Genomic DNA, 7676 nt, shown 5'->3' on the forward strand with positions numbered 1-7676 from the left:
AAATTAGTTTAACCACTAAGGAGTACAATTCAGGGCAGGGATTGTCTGAGAAGGGGCACGAGGGAACACTCTGGGGTGACAGGAACGCTCTATATATTGATAAGGGTTTGGTTACAGAGAGCTTCATGCATTTGTTAAAACTCAGCACGTACATACTTATTACCATGGCTTCATGGGAGAAGGGACAGATAGGTGGACAGAGGAGTGAAAAGGCAAGTATGATAAACTGTTAACAGTAGCATCCAGGCACTGACTATATGGATGTTCAGTATCGATTCTTTCAGCTTCATTGTATGTTTGAAATTTTTCATAATAAAATGTTAGGAAAAAAAATCACCATGCCACAGATGCTTTGACCAGCAAATTCATTTCTTATCCATTTTTCCTACTGATAAATACTCTAAATGTTAATTAATAACGAAATGGAAAAACTGTGGTATATCCACACAATGGATTACTACAGCATCTGTTAAGAAAGAATAAGGTGGCTGTATAATTACTGATCTATAAGGATAGGTTGAAAAGAGAAAAAGAAAACTACCTTATAATATGCACTGTATGCCACGATTTGGGTGTTTGTGGGAGGGGGTGTTGTATAAGAAATATATTAATGGAGAGAAACTGGGTGCATGGGGCTGGAGGGGAAGGCCACTGGGCTTTCGCAGCATGCCTGTCGTTACCTTTGAGTTAAGGACCATGAGTTACCTTCATAACAGTTTGTCGCTTTTTTAAATACCAAGATGAACAGAATTCTCTAATGTGGTACCTATCATTAGGAAAAAGAGGAGAAAATGTTTATTTAAATTCCAATCTCAAACAAAAATGAAACAATAAATAGTTTCAAGATTAATTTCTATTTGAACCTTTCCCTGAACAAAATCATACAACAAAAGCTATCACATTTTCATTTTGTTGATCAGTCTATAGTCACGGGCAGCACATGTTAGCTCTTGTAGCTTCAAAGACACTAGAGAGAGCATGCCATCTGGCCCCATGAGAGTTTACTAGAACCCTAGGCCCTAGGAATACCACCCCATCCCCAGTCCCTAAAAGGATTCATTTCTCCATCTTCCCTCCACTGTCTCAATACTTGGACCTAAGAAGACTCCTTAACTGAAGACAAGATGCCTTCAAAATGGAGAGTCACCAGTTTACCAACAATTAACTGTAGAAGCAAAGAATAACTATTATAGACATTTCTGTATTCATCTACTACTTGTAACAGCTTTTTGGATCAATACATTTGAAACTGAAAGTGCATGGGAATTAAAAGCCAAAAAAAAAATAATAATAAAGTTTCTGTCCCTTCTACTCTGTGAATAAAAAGACAGAGGAATAATTTTAAAGTTTAAAACTTTTACTTATGCTCTTTCAAATAATGAAACTAAAGAACCATATTTCTTTGGCTTGTTTTGTTAAAAGAGCTTAAATGTTGTTAGTAATGGTTGTTCTTTTACTAAAATTGGTCTAAATAGAAAACAAAAAGCCAACGCCCACATTCACTTCCTAATTATTAGAACTACCATCTGCTTAAATGAGCTAGAATGCCTTCGACATGTGCTGAGGGCAGAAATCACTCAGTTCTTGCCATCGGGGGCTGGGCTGGCCCTTTGGAGAAAGCAGGTGAGAAAGCTTGTCCACCTTTCTGCATTTCCCTGGGGAGAGAGCCTTAGGTGGCCTCCGGTCCCCAAAGAAACCTATCAAGTAGGTAAAGGGAAACTTTAGAACTTACAAGCCTTGTAACCGCATTTAACCTTTCCCGCCCAAATGAGAGGTACATCTTACTATTCCCAGATAAGGAAAAGGAGACAGGGGGGTGAAGTAACTCGCCCAAGATCAGTAAAGGAAACCAGAAAAATTCCAAGCCGGGTCTGTCGAACTCACGAGCCTATGTTCTCCCAACTGCACTGCTCCCCTCACTTCATACGCATCAGCCTTGGAAGATGAAAGGTCAAAGGCAAACAGATTTCTCATGCAGCTACAAATAAATCTAAGAAATTAAACACCTAAAAATACACAGCACGCTAGATAAACTAGTATGAAGTTAGGAAAACACTGGAAAGAGCTGTAGAATTTTCAGCAGTAACTAACTCCGAGATTTGGGGAGGATTAATTTAGGGATATAGATATCTTTAAATAAATAATTTTAAGTGATTCTTTAAGGCATTAAGGTGTTTTGTTTTTTTTTAAACTTCTTTGCATCTTAGAATAAACTAAGTTATCTCTAAAAACCCCTTCAACCCTATTTCTAATAAGTTATCCTAAAAGTTGTCAGCTACCAAACAGGAATGTGAAGACAAGAGCACATGCTTGCCCAGCCCAAGTGTGGGCCAGTGAAGGCAGAACCGTACGGGAAATACTGAAAGCTACCCAAGATTCCCCGCACCACTCAGGACACCAGCGATTGGACTTATTTAGTTTAATACAAACCCTCCTAAACGTTTCCAGTATTTTAATGGGCTTTCACATTTCCAAATACAGATTTTACAAACAAACTTATTATAAAATTTACATTTGCATGTGCTTTTATATATATATATTTTTTAATAGGTGGCTAGAGGTGGTAGGTTCATGTGCTTTTTAAATTAGAAAAGTGACTTAACCTTTATCTGAGTCATTTAAAATAGTTTATATACTAAGACTATTTTAACCTTTCAAAGAATTATTCTGGATAGCAAAGTTTTCCACACAGCTCGCACTTTATCAATCATTCAGCTCAAAATTCTGTTTTAACCATTTTGGATCAAAGTCTTTAAAATATGTATTATATAACCCAATGCCTCCTTAAATAGTAGTCTGTTTTACTGTGTTAGAACAAAGGAATGAAATAAAATTAAAGGGTTTTTATTTTTAACAATGAACTATATTACTGCACACTAGTATATAATTATATTCTGGTGTACATGTCTCTATAATATAACTGTACTACATAAGATGATAAATTCTTAATATCTCAAAATATAAACTCCCAAAGGTGAGATCTTATTTATATTTCAGGCATGAATTACTTATCTGAGACTAATTATATAGCACTGTCTTCAAAAACAAACCACACAGACCACACATGAGAATTTACTATATTAAAAATGGTGTCATTTCAAATTGGTAAAGGAAAGAAATTATTTGAGATATCTCCCAAGCCATATGGGGGGAAAAAAAGTGACATTCTGTCACACCCCTCTAGATGTACTGAGATTGAAACATGAAAACCACAAAAAAATAGAAGTCTTAAGTAAAAATTGCTTCATAACCTTGGCATGAGAAAGTCCTTTCTAAGGAAATCAAAAAACTCAGAAGCTATTTTATTTTTTAAAAGAGAACAAGATCAATTTACTAAATAATAATTGAAAACTTTGGACTAGCCAAAAAGACCACATTTGTAAGGGTTTCAAATGAGTCACAGACCCAGTTTTCAAGGGTTTGTGGACAAGCAGACCACACTTAACAAACTAAAAATGCCCGACATACAAAAATATACTCGACTTCGTAATTAAAGAAATACAAATCAAAATGCAATCAAAGAAAGATACCATCTTTTACCTACCATATTTTAAAAGATGATTAAAAACACAAACAGACCTTGGTGTGGGCAGACAGGTCCCTCAGTACAGTCCAGGGTCGGCGAGGCGGGGGGGTGGGGGGGTCTCAATTGACAGGGTGTTGGTTCTGTAGCGGTATTTAGCAATATCTATCAATGTCTGAATGCACATTCATTTGTACCCAGCAGATTCCACCGCCAGTTTATTCTACAGATATTCTCACTCAAGGGCAAAGGCTATTCACCAGACCTTTGGTGTGCTTGTTACCACACCAAACCACCTAAACATCTACCAATAAGGAACTGGTTAAATAACAGTCATCCATACAAGGTAAAACTATGCAGCTACTCAAAAGAATAAGGTAGATCCCTGTCAATATGGACATAACGCCAAGATCTCATTAAGTAGAAAAAAGAGAAACATCTGATGCAGTGAACTTGTCAGTATACATAAGAAATGTATTCATATGTAAGCCAGTGCATGGATAACACTTTTCTAGAAGGATATCCCCAAAACTGCTCATCATGATTACCTCTGCAGTATGGACCTAGAAGTTGGAAATGAAGGAAGACTAATTTTTCATTTTATACCTTTGGTTCTTTTTAAATTTTTTTATTACGTGAATGTATGACTTTCATTTTTTAAAAAAGACCTTGACAGTTGATTATTTAATTTTAATGAAGTTAGTTTTGGGTTGATAACACAGCATTATACTTGTTCATTTTTCCACTACTACCCCAAGCTCAGAGTCTGAAGATTGAAGGAGTTTGTATCTCATTTCATGTCATATTTTCCCTTCACCCTGCTCTACGGACTTCTGGGTCTGTCCCCCCAAACCTTTACACTCATGCCTTCTACCGGATTAGAGTAGAAGTGGAATCTACTAAGAGTGAAGTTTTGTAAGCAGTTGTCATTTAGTTCCTTCTTAAAACAATTTTGAAAATTGAAATATCTCATTTAAACTTGGCCTCAATTTTTAACTCTGGCTAGGACATCTGTCAATCACTTTATTAGTTTAATAAATTCAATCATGGATAATTAATGATTCCCAAGTGGAAATGGGATGGTCATTATCTAAGCCTACTGTTTGAGGTATATGGAATACACAGAAGAGGGTTAATCTAGTGTATCTAATGCTAAGTTCTGAGTGAAAGCAAGAAACACAAAAACCTAACATTTACTAATTGCTATGTGCCAGATATTTTAAATACATTATTTAGTTTAGCCATACAATTCTAAAATAATGAGACTATTAGTCCATTATATAGATAAACTAGAGGAAAAAAGTAGGAAGGGGGAAAAAAATCCATTATTTGAGGCCTACATTTATTGAGTACGGTATACAGGTAATGCTTCTATAAGGGAAGTCCTAAAGAATCATATTTAGAGTTAATAATCATGATTAATACCCAAATGTTCATCAACAGATGAATGGATAAACAAAATATGGTATACACATACATTAGAATATTACTCAGCCTTAAAAAGGAAGGAAAAATTTTGACACGCTACAGGATGGATGAACCTGGAAGACATTATATAAAGTGAAAAAAGTTGGACACAAAAGAACCAACATTGTATGATTCCACTTATATGAAATACCCAGAGTTGTCAAATTCATAAAGAAAGAAAATAGGACGGTGGCTGCCAGGGGCGGGGGGCAGAGGGAATGGAGTACAGCGTTTTGGTTTTGGAAGATGAAAAAATTCTGGAGATGGATGGTGCTGTTGAGTACGCAACAGTTAGTGTACTTAATGTCATGGAACCGTATGCCTAAAAATGGTTAGAATGGTAAATTTTATGTTATGTGTATTTTACCACACAAACCAAAAGAATCATGACGAATGTATTTTGGTTTACAGTGTTCTTCGATCCTTTAGCAAATAAAACCTAACTTTATACTAGTCACCGGGAATTAAATGTAAAAGTATTCTGATTGCTAGGATTACTGAATTGCTCCATTAGCAAGATAGAGCAGTCGTGTCGATAATAACTGGGATGCCGCATTTCTAAGAAGCCTTAGGAACAGGGCCATGGAAAAGCCTATTTTCTTCTGACAGCGTGGTCTTGGGAAAGATGAAACAAGGAGAAGCAGACCCCACTTCCGATAAAACCCGAGGGCAGCGATTCTCCAACTACCGTCTGTGGACTCTTCCAGGTGATCTGCAAACTCAAAACTGTTTTCATAATAATACCGAGATGCTGCCTTTTTGGTGTTGACATCTGCACGGTAGTGCGAGAGCAGTAATGAGCAACAACGCTGCTGGCTCCTTAGCACGAACCAAGGCAGTGACACGAAACTACAATGGAAGTGGTTTCCTTCACCGCCAGGAAATGGGGGGTGTATTTTTATTTTAAAATGCCCTTGAGGAAACAATAAAAATTATCAATGTGTATTAAATCCCAACCCCTGAGGACACATTTCTAATTCTGTGTGAAGACACAGAAAGTACACATCTAGCACGGCACCACACACCAGAGTATGAGGGCCATTCTGAGGAAAAGCACTACCGCAGTTATCTGAATTATGAGCCCATCCAGCAGCTTTTTTGATGGATTACTTTCTGTTTTCTTTTTTTAAAGACAAACTGTGGTTGTTTATTCAGACTTGGGTATTTGGCAGACATTTTCTCCCATATACGAAAAGAGCCTGTTACTTCAAGGCGAACAACTGACAGTATTTGTTGGCAATATAAAATCTGAGTTTTAAGATAAATTAAGTTTTTTGAAAACTATGCCGCTATGAGCTTGAAAGCGTTCCAATTGTTAAAAAGAGTTTTCTGATGAAATCAGTGGTGATATTAACTAATGTGACTGTGATATTTAGAACAAAATATGTCAAAATTTGGAAGATGACACAATTCGGTAAACCAATGTTTTCCAAATGACTAATGGATGATGTTACAAAATGATGCATGAGAAAAGACATCCATTCAAAGTACAAATCAGACCTATAGATTTTAATATAACAGTACAAAAAGATCCCACACTGGCAACTATTCAAGAACCACCACTTGCCAAGTTTTGGTACAGTATCAAAAAATTTCCATAATTACCTAAAAAGGCTATTAAAATACTCCTTCCTGTTGCAACTTCATATATACGTGTGAGGCCAGATTGCCTTCACATACTTCAACTAAAATGGCATAATGCCATAGATTGAATGCAGGAGCAGATGAGAATTCACCTGTCTCCTGTAAAGTCATTTATTAAAGAAATCTGCAAAAACGTAAAACAATGCCACTCTGCCTACCAACCATTATTTTGGAAAATCAGTTAGTTTTAACTTTAAAAAAAACATGATTTACGTTAATGTGTGGTAGGCAGCTTCTGACACAGCCCCCAAATGATCCCGTGGATCGTCCTGGTAGTCACCACCTCGTGTGATCCCCTCTCCTTGAGTGTGGGCTTCTAGAGGGAGAATGAGGCAAAAATGAGGGATGTCACTTCTGTGATTGTGTAACAAAGACTACGACTTCCTTCTCTCTTGCACCGGCCCTCTCTCTTGCTCATTCTGATGAAGCCAGCAGCCATGTGGTGAGATGCCTATGGAAAGGCCCACGTGGCAAGGACCCAAGGGAAACCTGTAGCCAACAGTCCACGAGGAATTGAATCCTGCCAACGACTGCATGAGTGAGCTAGGAAGTAGATCCTTCCCAGTGAAGCCCTCAGATGACTGCGGCCCATGAGACCCCAAGCAGAGGACCAGCTAAGCCACACCCAGTTTCTGATCTACAGAAACTATGAGATCATAAATGTTGTTTCAAGCACTAAGTTTCGGGGTGATTTGTTAGACAGCAACAGGAAATTATCACTCAGTTTTTTTCAATAATAAAATTTTGTTTAAATTTCTAATATGGGAGATATAGCCCACATAAACAAAAGCTCCTTGGGGTTCTCAATAATTTTGCAGTATGCAAAAAGACCCTGAAACCAAAATGTTTGAGAACGGCTACTCTGGTTGTGGTGGAAGAGGGAGGGATAAAGAGAGACCAGAAGAGCAGCTCAGTCAAAACGGGTCTATATTTTGGCACACAGGACCGAGCAGATTCATTCTGAGGGAAAGTGGCCTGGGACCAGGTGGGAGGACAGGAAGAAGAGAGTTGTTCCCTTCATGCTCAACCACACCTAACAAAT

General features: G+C 37.4%; 1 protein-coding gene across 1 annotated transcript in view; it reads right to left on the reverse strand.

Annotated features, from left to right (window-relative positions):
* The window catches only part of TXLNG (taxilin gamma), a 44930-nt gene that overhangs the window by 29547 nt on the left and 7707 nt on the right, over positions 1–7676 (reverse strand). The gene's annotated exons all lie outside the window — the stretch shown is intronic.

This window comes from Pteropus alecto, unplaced genomic scaffold, assembly GCF_000325575.1.
Source record: "Pteropus alecto unplaced genomic scaffold, ASM32557v1 scaffold23, whole genome shotgun sequence".
Taxonomy (NCBI): Eukaryota; Metazoa; Chordata; class Mammalia; order Chiroptera; family Pteropodidae; genus Pteropus; species Pteropus alecto.